This window comes from Petaurus breviceps, unplaced genomic scaffold (assembly GCF_028583685.1).
Source record: "Petaurus breviceps papuanus isolate PSGF00001 unplaced genomic scaffold, PetGlider_PUasm1.0 523, whole genome shotgun sequence".
Taxonomy (NCBI): Eukaryota; Metazoa; Chordata; class Mammalia; order Diprotodontia; family Petauridae; genus Petaurus; species Petaurus breviceps.
The window spans coordinates 3,303,882-3,318,472 of NW_027186356.1; positions in this window are offsets into that span (position 1 = coordinate 3,303,882).

Genomic DNA, 14,591 nt, shown 5'->3' on the forward strand with positions numbered 1-14,591 from the left:
CACACATCGAATTAGTAGCAGAGGCAAGATTCAAATTCAAGTCCCTGACTCTAAGATCCAATGCTCTTTCTGCTAAGTGCTACATCCAATTGGGACAGACAGAAAGGAAAGCAAAAGTCAGTGGTCTTTCCTTAAAGAACTATTTCAGAATAAGCACTAAAGCTAAAAACATAAGCATAACCATAGAAGGACAGAGACAGAGCTAGAAAGGATCTTAGGACATAGAGCCTAATGGCTCCATTGAGGTAGTCAGTGCTCTGGTAAGTATTCTAAAAAGGGAAGCAAATCAGCTGAGTTCACATCCTACCTATTTAGTTGTGTGACCATGAGTCAATCTCTCATCCTCTCTTAGCCCCAATTTTCTCATCTTTGAAATAAGACTAATAGCACTACCTGACATAGTATTGTTGTGAGTCAAGTACTTTATAAACCTTAAAGCATAAAGAAAAGTGTTTTTATTATTACAGTTGTAGAAACTGAGACTAAAAAGAGAATCGACATTCTCAAGATCACTCAGTGAGTGAGGGTTAGGAACTAAATCTTGACTCCCCATGAGCTGTTTCCTGCTCGTAGTTAGCAAAAACAATAATGATGAAGATGATGATGATGATGATGATGATGATGATTATGTCTCATGTAACCAGGGGCGGCAGAGCTGCCCTATCTGCTTCCAGCCAACCTCATGTACCAGCTCAGCATTTGGGTTCTTTGGGGGTGATAAAGCAATCAGTCTATTGGCCACTGGGCCGGAAGAGTCAATTGCTCAGTGAGCCTTTAAAAAAGTCTCCATCCCTGCTTTCATCTTCCTTTAATATTCCAGGGAGCATCATATTACTCTGAGATGTCTTGTGAGTAGGAAACCAAGTGTTCCTATATCAGGGGGCAGCTAGAGTGGGGAGTTTGAGCCCGGGGCTGTGCCTGCCTTTTCTGATTTTGCATGACTGAACATGGATCTCAAGATGGATATATCAAGGGGCGGCTAGGTGACACAGTGAGTAGAGTGACGGCCCTGGAGTCATGAGGACCTGAGTTCAGATCTGGCCTCAGACACTTAACACCCACACACAAACTAGCCGTGTAACCTTGGGCAAGTTACTTAACCCCAATTGCCCTACAAAAAACAAACAAAAAAAAAAGATGGCTACATCATGGCTTGGAGTTGATCTCAGAAGGTCCTGGGTCTTCAGTTAGTGCTGGCTGCCCATTGAAAGGAGGCCCTGGCAACTACTCCACAGATCTTGGAGAAGACCAGCAGATGGGGAGGATGAGCCCTGTTTGCAGAAAGACCCCTAACATGAGGAGGCCAGTGAAGAGCAACAGTGAAATAGAACAATGCCTATTCAGCAGTTCTACAGGCGGCTTTATGTTCTGATGAGGTTTAAGCTTCAGCCTCTTGGGAAAGTTACAGGTTACAGAATCATGTTTTAAATTGTTCTACCAATGCACTCTTGTGTTTTGTAGTTAGCATTTCTTTTGTGTGTAGGAAATAAATACCTGTCTCATTCCTGATTTATGTTATATACCTTTTTACTCCCATTTTTGAAGAAATCCTAGAATTTGATCTGGAGTTAAACTAAGAACCCTGTGCATAGGTCCAAAGCAAAAGGAGGCTCCTTAATAGTTTCTAACCTGAAGTGATTTATAATTATCACTTGCATTTCTGGAATGCTTTATGATTTCCAAAGCCCTTTTTCTTGAAACATCCCTCTGAGGTACAGAAGGTAAAATATCTTTGAAAAAGAAGGTTGGACAAAGGAAGAATTATGTGAGTAAATGCAGTACAGTATAAATCTGCTGACTGGGGGAAGAGTCCTTTAAATTGCCCTCATCAGATTACCTCAAGGGAGCAAGTTTAAACACTGTTTCTCCCTGGGTCATGGCCAAGGCTTCCTGTGGGTGAGCCTTAGGAGGCTGAAGTAGAATCTACAGTTCATGCCCCTTACCCCACCCCTCCCATCATCTGCCTGAAAGAGTTCCTTGTATTTCTGTAAAAATTCAGAGTTCTCTAGAGAGTGGGCTCCCAAACATTCATGAGCAGACCAGACAGCATAGGCCTGAACCTTGTATGGGCAATCCAAAAAATCCTCAGAGCTGCCTCTATGTGCCTAGGTCTGTGCTTAGTACTAATGGTGGGGAAGATCTTCCTGGAGAGACAAGACTCCCAAGGGATCTTCTATCCCTCCACCCTTCCCTCTGCTCCCAGCCCCACCCCTGCTCTAGCTTCACCGTCCTCCCTTCTGTATTTCCAACCTACAGTTAATTCAACCCTACCCAGTCCCCAGCTCTCTCATCTCTCCCTCCATCCCCTCTTCAGCTTCTCTCATAAAACCCCAGATTATTCTCACCCCCCTTCTATGCTTTTACCCATGTGCTGCTGCTGAACAGAGCAGGAGGAAATCAAGCAACCCTGAGTACAATACAAATTTATGCTATTTAATCTCAACCAGGCGCTCCCTCTTGCCAGAGAATTCATTTACCTTCTCCCTAGTTGATTTCTTATCTCACTTTCTGCAGAGGCTTCTCTTCACTTCCCAGGTCTCTCAGCATCTCCTCTCCCTCTCTCTCTGCTCTACTGAGGGCTTCACCTCATGCTTTATTAGGGCTACATATAAAGATATTCAGTGTAGTGGGTAGAGAGCTGGCTGCACTTGGAATCAGGAAGACCCCTAGTTCTAATCCAGCCTCATCTCAGTCCTCCACCTTCTAGACTGTCTTCTCTTTTAAACTGCTAACCATCCTCCCAGGCGCTCACTCTCTTCTCTGAGTTTTCATGACACTGCTCTCTTGACTCTCTTTGACTTCTATTTCTTAGTTTCTTTGGCTAATCCTCACCTTTTGGGGGCAATCCCTTCTGTCCTAAATCCAGTCCCCCAGTGTCTCGCTGGTGACTACTTCTAGAAGCTTCTCTTTTGAGGTGGTGCCCAGGCTGGCCACCTTTAGTCCTGCCAGGCCAGCCATCCTCCATCCTCTCCTGGTTCTGCTCAGTACTCCCTGGACTTTGCCACCTTCCCTCACCACCTCCACTTTTCTGCTCTCTTTTTTGCATTTTCTTCTCCTTTTAGAATGGAGCCCCCCTTTCATTGTGTTTGTTTTTGTATCCGCAACGAAGCCCAGTCCCTAGCACACAAGTATTTATTAAAAGCTTACTGACTTGACTTCACATAGCCAGTCTTTTGACGAAGCTTGTTTCTGTCTCCACAACATTTCTCAAGTCTGCCTTCTTCTCTGCACCCCCATGGCCACCACTCTTCTTCTTCCAGTCCTTAACCACCTCTCACCTAGACTATTGCTCCAGTTTCCTAATTGTCCTAAGCCTCTCCCCTCTACAATCCATTCACACATGCTGCTGCCAAAGGGAGAGTCTGACCATTTCCCTTCCCACTCAGCAAACATTAATGACTCCCTATAGCCTCAGGGATCATTTGAGCCGTCCAGTTCAGCCTTTAAAACCTCCATAATCTGCCCCCCACTCACCTTTCCATCTTGATTATTCATTATTCATATGCCTGAGCCCTATGGGGGAGCTAAACTGCCCTGTTCCTCACACTCTATCTCCAGCCTCCACTCTTTTGCACTGGCTGTGAGGAATGAGCTGCCTTTTCTTCTCTGTCTTTTAGAATGTCTTCTTCCTTTAAATTCTGCCCAGGTTCCACCTTGTAGGTGAGGCCTTCCCTGGGCAAGTCATTTAACTTCTGTCTTAGTTTTCTCATTTGTAAAATGGGAAAAGAGTATTCTACTCCACCCCCTCCAAAGAATTTGCCCAATATTATCTTATATTCACTTTAAGTACACTTATGTCTCCCTGATAGAATGCAAGGTCTCTGAGGGTAGAGACTGACATACTTTTGTCTTTGTACCCTCTGTGCCAAGTAGGGTAGGTTTGTCAAGATATGTTTATTGATTGATTGGTTAATGCCTGGAATTCTCAAGCTCCTCATCTCTGCCTCCTGGTTTCCTGACTTCCTTCAAGTCCCAGCTAAAAATCTTACCTTCTAAAGGTCTTTCCCAATCTGTTTTCAGTCTGGTGCCTTCCCTCTGTTAATTATTTCCTGTTTGTCCTATATATAGTTTGTACATATTTGTTTGCTCCTTGTCTTTCTCTGTCCCAGGTGGTGGTGCAGTGGATAGGGTGGGCATGGAGTCAATAAGACCTGAGTTCGAATCCAACTCAGATACTTACCAGCTGTGTGACCCTGGGCAAGTCATTTAACTTCTGTCTTAGTTTTCTCATTTGTAAAATGGGAATAATAACAGCACCTACAGGGTTGTTGTAAGGGTCAAATGAGATCATATTGATAAAGCACCTGACACATGGTTGGTTTTTAATAAATACATATTTACTGACTGACTGATTAGATTAGAGAAAGACCTAAGATAGTTCATAATTAAATGCTCTGGACAAAGGAAAACAGCTGGATCCACCCACCAGTTGTTTTTCAGTCATGTCCAACTCTTCATTTGGGGTTTTCTTGGCAAAGATACTGGAGTGTTTTGCCATTTCCTTCTCCAACTCATTTGAGAAATAAGAAAACTGAGGCGGGGCGGCCAGGTGGCTCAGCGAGTAAGAGTACCGGCTCCAGTGTCGGGATGACCTGGATCCGGGCTCAGATACTCAGCACCACACCCAGAAATAACTGGCCGTGTAACCTTGAGCAAGTTACTAAACCCCGATTGCTTAAAAAAAAAAAAAAAAAGAAAAGAAAACTGAGGCAAACAGAAGGAAGTGACTTGCCCGGGGCCACGCAGCTAGTAAGGGTCTGAAGCCATATTTGAACTTAGGTATTCCTGACTCCTGATCGCTGGGAGTTCTATCCACTTTTCCACCTAGCTGCCCTGATGCACCTAGCCCTTTTCAATTTTGTTTTGGTCTGATTTACATGACAATTCCCCTTTCCCTTCCATAATGGGGTTGAAAAGAATCCCTGAAACCCAGCTCTGCCTGTTTTACTTAGCAGTTTTGCTAAGTAGAAATCCCGATGATTTATAGGGGATCCTTGCAAGTGGTATAGGGGGCTGATGGGTGTGAGGTTTCACTTCATAACTCAGAGTTTGAGCCAGGAAAGCCTGAGTGACTGCAGAGGAAAGAACATTTCAAAAGACAGGCTTAAACATACTTTAAAGACTTCTATAGATAGCTAGCTGGTTGGAGAGAGAGAGGGAGACAGACAGACAGACCAAGACAAAAATAGATACAGAGAGAGAGAAGAGATAGGAAGACAGTCAGAGACTCAGGGCAAGAGATAGACAAGGAGGGGTGGTGAGAGCTCTGGGGATGTACAGCTGTCAAATGTTCAGGCCTTCTCCCCTACCCTCCCATCCCCTCCAGTACATGTCTTCATCATTATGGCCCTTCACTCTCATTGGCGAGCTCCTTCCAGAACCTCCATTTTGGGGGTGGGCCTGGGCTGGCCATGCTTTATTCCCCTCTTGGCTCTCCCTCTGACTGTTCTGACTTCACCTTCATGCTCCGCAGACCAGTACCTTCCTTCTCCCCATATTTTATGCATGGTCTTCCTCCAATAGAATGTAAGCTCTGTGAGAGCAGACTCTCTTTTCACCTGTTCTCACATCCCCAGGCACATTGTGAGGGTTTAATAAATGCTTGCTGTCTGAACTTGCCTTAAGGCAAGGATTCTCAACCTGGGGTTCATTAACTTTTTTTTTTTAATGTCTTGATAATTGGTGCCAATAGAATTGATTTCCTTTGCAATTCTGTGTATTTTATTTTATGCATTTAAAAACATTATTCTCTGAAGAAGCTTCATCAGGCTGCCAAAGGGGTTCACAATTCAAAGATTTTCACTTACCTTATTGGAAAGAAGCTACAACTCCAAAGAAGACCAGTAGATGGCAATAGAAAGCAATTTAGTTAAAAAAAAAAAAAAAAGCCACACAACAGCTGATACCTGACCAGCAGATTCCCACATCACAATGACATCTCAAAGTATATCATCGGCATTGGAAGCATGAGTTGCCTTAATCATAATATTCTCTACACACACACACACACACACACACACACACACACAGAGAAATGTGTGTTCTGTCTTCTACTTGTGCCTTCCACATATGTTTCTAGCCAAGTGTATTCCATGTGTGTGTCACATACACACTGGTAGAGTGATGACCTGTGGAAAAGTAAACCCCTGTGTATATGGGAGAAATCTTGTCACATTTTGCAATATTATTTGATTAAATATCTTTTGCTTTGAACCCTCTTTGACTTAATAAAAGTAAACACATTGGTGGGGGCTCAAGGACCTTGGTTTCATAGGAATGTTAACTCACAAAATGCATCAAACCTATAGTAGCTTTCAGAGGGACTATGCATGAAAGGAGCCCCAAGTGCTATATAAATGCCAGAGGGATTTAGAGGAAGGAGATATCACCATGCCTAGGAAAACTTTACAGAAGAAATAAAACTTAAATTGTGATCATGGACAGAAGGGAGGTATCCCTTTCATCCAGAAGTGAGTATGCTCTGCTACAAAGCCCAGAATAACTCCCCTGGCCTCCTTTAAGACTGAACTCAAAGCGGCAGCTAGGTAGTACAGTGAATAGGGTCCCTTAGTTCAAATCTTGCCACAGACACTTTACACTAGTGTGTGATGATGGGCAGATCACTTAACCCTGACTGCCTAGCCAAAAAAAAGACTAAACTTAAAGCTAATCCTGGTTCCCCCCTACCCCTTCAGCTTCTAGCGTCCTCCCCTCTGAGATTACCTTTCTTCTATTCTGTATATATCTTATGGAATTTAGTTGGAACTTGAAGGAAGCCAGGGAGGCCAGGAAGCAGGGATGAGGAAAGGCAAGCATTCCAGGAATGAGATACAGTCGAAAACGCCTAGAGCAGAGAGAAGGTGTGTCTTGTTCAGGAAGAGGCAGGAGGTGTAGTACAAAGAGGGGAGTGAGATGTAAGAAGACTGGAAGACAAGAAGGGTTGGGTTAATGCAAGGCTTTGAAGGCCAGAGGGCTCTCTATTTGATCCTGCAGGTGATAGGGAGGCAGTGGAGTTTATTGAGGAGGAGCCGTGGCTTGGTCAGACCTGCACTTTAGGAAAATGACTCTGGTTGCTGAATGGACGCTGGATTGGAGTGAGGAGAGGCTTAATTAAGGCTGGCAGACCCACCAGCAGGTGGCTGCAATAGTCCAGGCCTGAGGTGATGAGTCTGTACTAAACAGGTGGCTGTGTTAGGGTGATGGGGTACAGGCTCTGGGAACCCCCTTGGACTCTCCTTGAATCTTCCCACTTGATCTGCTATTCACTTGAGGCTGTAAACCTTTCATTATCCCTAAACTCAATTCTCTGTTACCCTTAACCTAGCCTAGCCCTCCACATTCTGTTATCTCCAGAGAGCCTTCAGCTACTTCCCACCCTTGATCCCATCAAAACCCAAATCACTTAGTACCTGGCCTCCTACCTCTAGTCACCCCAGACTACTGGCCATTCCCATCAAGATCCTCCCTAGATCCCCTCCTTCCATCACCCTAGACTACTTGGTCAAAGTCAACCCTAGATCCCTGTATATAAGAGCCATCTCAGCCTCCATGAAGGTGCTCAGATTCAATCTGTGCCACTGGCATTAGCCATACAAATGCTCAGATTAAGAGTCTACCCAATATGGTGGATCTTTAATAAACTTTCTTTTTCTTTTTTTTTTTGGAGGGGGCGAAGGTAGGGCAATTGGGGATAAGTGACTTGCCCAAGGTCACATGGCTAGTTTTGTGTTAAGTGTCTGAAGCTAGATTTGAACTCGGGTCCTCCTGACTCCAGGGCTGGTGCTCTATTCACCGCACCACCTAGCCTCCCCAAAACTTTATTGTTCTTTGGTTGAAAGAAGGCTTGGTCATTCAGGCAGGTTGCTATTTTGGGGTCCCAGCACCCCTAAACCTCAACAAGGGGAAAGGAAGGGGCATATTTGAGAGATGCTGAAAAGGTGAAATCAAGAAAAGGGCCTTGGATTGGACATTTAGGAGGTCATCAGTAACTTTAGAAAGAGCTGTTTTGGTGGAATAATGAGGTCAGAAGTTGTAGAGGGTTAAGAAGAGAGTGAGAGAAGAAGAAATAAAGTTAGCCCCACCCCAAGCTGCAATAGTAATGAAATTTGAAGATCCTTCCCTTTGTATTGCCAAGCTAGCAGGTACTTAGCACTTAGTTTCAAATTAAGCCTCTGTAAAGAAACAGAAGGTATGAACCCTTGTTGCTGATATAACAGGAAGGAGCTGAACAGGGAGGAGCTCATACCATATATAAGGAAAAGCCCCAGCTAGGAGAGTCAGAATTTCCTGTAAGCATCCTGGAGGCAGAGCAGCTACTGCCAGGGAGAGAGAGAGAGAATTTCTCTCAGCAAGCATTTGGAGGCTGGGCTGCTAATGCTGGACTGAAGACTAAACTGAGAATTGGGAAGAACTGAGAAGAGAAATGAAAATTGAGAACTGAGACAGAACTTCTTGGGGCAAGCCACATGGAGGCTGGATAAAGTGATTTTGATTTGGAGAACAGAACTTGTGGTGGCAGAGCTTCTTCTGAGAGCCAACCAGACTCCTACTGAGAGCTTCTGAGAACTAGCCGGAGATGCCAGAGGAAGCATGACTGTGGTGTCTGGTCTTGTCTGTCTATTTTGGGTCTATCTTGATTTCACAGGCAGAAAGTGAATTGAGATGATAATGCCAACCATGTGTATGAATATTGTTGCAATTATGCTAAGCCTGATATGTGTGTGTTTAGATATTGGTGTGGCTCTGTTAAGTTTTCTCTTCCTAGGAACAGAAACTGTGAAGGACTTGAGGTGGACTGGACACTAAGCTTCAATGTGGAGCAGGAACTACACAGTCCAGAGAGCTGGACAAGGAACTGGGAGCTGTCTGCCTTTGAACTCAGGTGGCAGTTGGTTAGATTTGGGCAGGAGCTGGGACCATGGAAGAGGAACCATGGAAGCTGAAAGCCTGTCTAGAGTAAAGATGAAATTGTCTGAGTAGTGACTGATGAAATTGTAACTTACTTGTGACCTAGGGGTGGATGGCTTTTGTACTTTCCACTACTCCTTAAGAGGGTACTGAGTAGTGACTGGTGAAATTGTGACTTAATTGCCCTCCATGGGTGGAGGACTTTGACTTTTGTACTTTGTGTCCCTGAATGATTGAGTTACTAAATGATTTGTACTTTGTTTAAAACTATGTGACCACTTTGGTGAAAACTATGTGGCCATTTTAGTGATGAGTTGTTGAATTGTGACATGGTGAGTGCTGTACTTTGATTTTCTGTGAATGTTTTGCTCTGATTTGTTATTGAATAAATAGAGAGTTGGCTAAACTATATAATCAGAACCTTGAAAGCTGTTCACAGCAGCAGTCCTCTGGAAAGCTGCTCATACATAGGTTTATACAGGCCTAGGGTCTTCCTCTGAGATTTATCCTCTTCTGCCCAAAGGAAGGACAATTTTGATGGCTGAAAGCCACATAGTTAACTTGGGGTTTACTGGCTAGATAACTTTTTCAAAGACCAATTCTCTCCGAATCTCAGGGACTGGACAACAATAGGTCCCTGCCCAAGCACTTAATGGTTATTTTTTGGGCCCTCCTGGCTCAGAGTGAATGTAAATAGTAACTGTTTCTCTTTCTGCCAGCAGCCCTGAGGGTCTTCCCCTCCCAGTTTTATATATATATATATATGTATATATGTATGTTATTAAAGGGGCCATCTCTTGACTTACTTCTTAAAGAGGCCTATTCACTGAATGGGTGTTGCCTCACTCAAAGTGAGAACTTGAAAAGACCTTAGCTTAAAAGGGCCAAGGTCTCCCATTTCATCCTGGGCCATCTCTAGTCATCTTCATCCATATCTGGCCACTGGACCCAAATAACTGTAGAGGAGAAAGTGAAGCTGGTGACCTCCTGTAATGGGAATGCAAATTTGGAAGATCTTCCCTGCCCCTAGGCTAAAGCCTGGGGTGGGAGGCTTGTTTTTCAGTAGATACTTTTTGATTGGCCAGTAGGTCAATAAGGTTGTTACATTCTCTGAGCCAGGAGAAGGCTATATAAGCCCTGATGTGTAGCTTTGTTTTGGGGCTCACTTTGAGAAGTGTTCTGTGATTTGATCTGGATTCTGGGAAGCCGTTGTCCAGAGCCCCCCCCACCCCGCTTTGAAAAACCCAGATGTTGACTGGGTATGGATGTAATGGTTGGACAGTTTGGAAATCTGTCTACTTGATCTGTTTCTCTGTCTTGATAATTCTGTCTGTATATTCTGAAGTTCGGGGTGCTGACCTTTTTCCCCTGAACAAGGTAAACGATATATGTCTGACTGATTAAAGTAAGCTTGTTAACCCATTTTGAGTTGCTTTCCTTTATCAAAGCAGATCCAAGAACCTGTGCTGGCAGCGACCCTGAGGACACTTGGGGTGCTTGCTGCTACACCTCGAATAGCCCTCTTTCACTCAAATGAAAGTCATGTCATCATCTCCCTGATTTCACAGTCCTCTTCAAGAACCAAGGACAAACTACAACCACAACCACAATCCTGTAAATACATCATTGTTTCCATGTTGTCTCCCCCATTAGAATGGAAGTTCCTTGATGACAGGACTCAGTTTTGGGTTTTTTTTTGCCTTTTTTTGTGATGAGGTATGGGCTCTGGGAACCCCCTTGAGCTCTCCTTGAGTCCTTGAGATAAAGGCTCTTGAACTCTGATTAAATTGTCTCATTTGATGAGGCATTTGCATGAGGCTATAAGCCTTTGTGGCTGAGACTAAGCCTCTTTTACTAGACTTCCCACCCTTGAGCCTATCAAAGTGGCAATCCACCCTTGAACTGGCCTAGCCCACCATTGTTTATGGTCTCCAGCGACTTCCCACCCTTAATCACTCATTGACCTCATTAACTCCTCCTGAAGACCCTCCCCAAACTCCTCCCCGTCTAGACCACCCCTAGATTCCTCCCACAACCTTCTGTATATAAGACCCCATCCTGTCTTCATGTTTGTAAGAGCACCATAGAATGCCATGTGGGTGAGTGCCATAGAATATCGAGAGCTCTGTAGAATGACCTAGCACAGGCTTACTCTGTGTCTAATACAAGCAAACTTTTAATAAACTTTGCTTTTCTTTGGCTGAGAGAAGACTTGAGTCGAATTCATTCAGCAGGACCTGGCATGTTGGTATTTTGGGGTCTCCGGAGTAACCCTAGCCCTCTTTGTGGGTAACCTCTTCGTTTTTATGGTTCCCTGACGGAAGAACTTGAGGGGGCTCCCAGAGCCCATACCTCATTATCTGCATCCCTAGCACTTAGCATAGTACGAGGCACATAGCAATCACTAAACACTTACAGTGGTACAGTGGACAACTTAGGACATAGTCAGGAAGACCTGAGTTCAAATGCAGCCTCAGATATTTACAAGCTGTGTGACCCTGGGCAAATCACTAACTGCCTCAGTTTCCTCACCTGCAAAATGGGATGATAATAGCACCTACCTCCTAAGGTTGTTGTTGAGTCTTGGATGAGATATTTATAAAGCACTTAGCACAGAGCCTGGCATTACATAGTAGGTGTTTAATAAATGCTGATTTCCTTCCTTGAATGGCTAAACAGAGCAGGATGAGCACAGATTTCCTCTTAGGTCAGCACCCTGGGATAATAAGGAAAACGAACCCTGTGACTCTTGTAAAGTCAGTACTCAAGACTAGGATTTGAATCCAGGTTTCCTGCTTGCAGGTCAAGGACTCTTTCCTGAATGCTAGCAGCAGCCAGGAAGTAGGCTGACTATCTCTCCAACACTTTAGTCACGTTCCTTGATTCCAGGAGCCCAGAGGGCCCCCTGGAGATTAAGCCTCGGGCTAAAATTAGACTCAGAACTGCCTTCAGATTTCTCACACTTGAGCAGGGGATCTCAAAGCTCTGCCCCCCCTGGCCCTCCCCCTCCCTGTCCTCTTCTCATACCCAGTAGCTGAAGGATGGGAACATTCTCAGGACAGCCAGACCCAGGACACGAGGGGCACGCATGTCAGCTCAGTTGTCACAGGGTGGCTGACCCCAGAGCACACTAGGAAACTATTTTGGGACTGACTACTCATAAAAAAAACACCACCACACCAGCAAGGAAGGCTTTACAGATCATAGTAAAGACAGGGATTCACCTTGGTTTGCTCATCTGTAAAATGAGGGGGTTAGTCTATGTGGCTCCTGAGCACCCACTACAGTCTGATCCCATGGCTTTCTAACCCTTTTGGGGCCAGGGGTCAGACTTCAACATTCATTTGTCTGCTTCTTGTACATTTAAATTATTATAACCAGCATGGTCCCTGGAAAATATAAATTAAAGTAAATATAGAACCAGTTAAAGGAAAACGATCTGGAGCAAGTCTTTTTCTTTCCTTGAATCTGTCTCAACTATAAAATGGAAATAAACTCCAATATCCATTCTAGGCTATTCCAATTTGGATTTTGCAAGGGAGAAAGAGGAGTCAGGCTGATCAGTGTGGGGGGTTCTGGTGTGGAGACTCCCTCCACAGATTCAACAACAACTGAAATTGAGTTTTAAGTTAATTGAGACAAAAAGAGGTTGAGTTGCCCATAGTCACATAGCTAGAAAGGAGTCAAGCCAAAGGCACGACCTAAGCCTCTGAAGTTGACCCTATATCTATACCCATATCTATATCTATGTCAGGCTCCTCTGAACATTCTATGCTCCTGTAAAAAGGCCCAAAGAAAGTGTTCGGATGAATGGTTAGACTAGTTCTGTGTTCCAAGATCCAGGAGGGGCTGTAGACTAGTTGAAAGAGTACACAATCTGGAGTCAGTATTTGAACCCTTGTTCAGATAATGATTCTACTCTCAGTAACTGTGAAAGATCACTTCCCTTTTGTAGCTAGACCTTGGTTTCCTCATCTGCAAAATGGAGAAGCTGAACTCAGTAATCTCTAAGGTGTCTTCTTTCTCTAGATTCTATGTTTTCTTGTGATTAAAATATCAACTTTGGCATTTAAAAACCCTCTAGACAGGCCTTCAATCTTTATCTTTACCTAGAAAATCCAAAATGGGGTCATGAACGGTTGGACATTACTGAAATGACTAAATAACAATAATGTTGACAATGTTGACAAGCCCCCTCCCAGCTCTCTGAGGTCAGCCACTGTTTTTCATTTTGTTTACAATTCCAGTGACTTGCACATAGTAGGAACTTAATAACTGACTTTTGGGTTGTATTGGATCATTAATTCTGCTTGTAGAATGTAAACTTTTCGAAGGCAAGGCCTCTTTCTCATCTTGTCTTTGTATGCCCAGCACCTAGCAGAGCACCTGGAACACTTAATAACCCATCACCAGATTAGATTTGATGGGATTCCAGTGTTGACATTCTTTCTACATCATTTACTTAAGGGATTCAACAGCATAGGGGGATTACACTAGGTGACCTCTAAGGTAATTTTTAATTCTAAGAGTCCATGGAAAAAATCTATCCTGGAACATCAGCATTTGCAGGGGTGGGCACCTGCTGGGATCCTAAGGTCCATAAATCTACAGATAGAGGGCTCTCAAAGAGACTGTGGAGGTCATCTAGTCCAACACTGAAGGGGTTAAGGGTGGAAAAAGTTTAAGAAGTCCTGATTTTATAGTTCAACCTCTTCAATTTTCTTTTTAAACAAATGAAGAAACTTAGAGTGTGTGCCTTATTCTTGATTGGGGTTTTACACAGATAAGACACACTGAAAGAGCCCTACTAAGGGAATCAAAATTCCTTTTGGATGGTCAGATAGTTCCAGGTGCACTGGTGATGTGAGTTAGGGGGAAATCGGTAATGTATGTATTATACACAGACACACAGACATAGACACAGACACACACACACACATCCACACATAAAACAAATAAATAAAATAAACCCAAGGTGACATGATCTTTTCCTAGTCTTCTGACTTCCTTGGATCTGAAATGTGAAAAGAGTTGGGAAGAAGTGGGGGGAGTCCTCTAAATTCTAAATTCACCTCACAATGCTTTTATTTTGTGGCTCACCTTTAAAACATCACCCCCTTACATGGAGCCCTTTATAGTCATCCAGAAACAGGTTTGTCAAAACAAAATGCTATTAAAAGAGGCGACATCAGACCCTGCTGCCTGACTTCATGGTGGGGAGGGAGGCAATTCACCTGGGTTAAGGCACTTCCCAAACTCACTGCAACTGACTCACTTCCTTGGTGGGATAAATCCTAGGATTTCTCCCAATGTTGGATCTTGCAATAACATCCCAGTCCCGAAAACCTTCAATTTAAATGGCAGAGGAAGGCGTGGGACATCCCCCCAGTTCCAGGTGAGCAGCTTAGAGCCCCAGCAGCCTCAATTGCTTATTATCCTTTTGGTGCTCAGTTTCAGGTGGTTCAGGGTGTTTGGATTGGAACATGATCCCCACATCCCAAGATCCTGACTTGGAAAAGCCCCCTACCTCCTCAAAGCCCAAGTCAGATCCAGCAGATAGCCAAGGGCCAGAGTGGGGAGAATCACAGTGACATCATGTGCTATCTAAGATCCCATCTCTCTGATTGTGACTGCATTTCCCCTCACCTCACATACGCTAGCTGAACCAAGAGAGACACATGGAG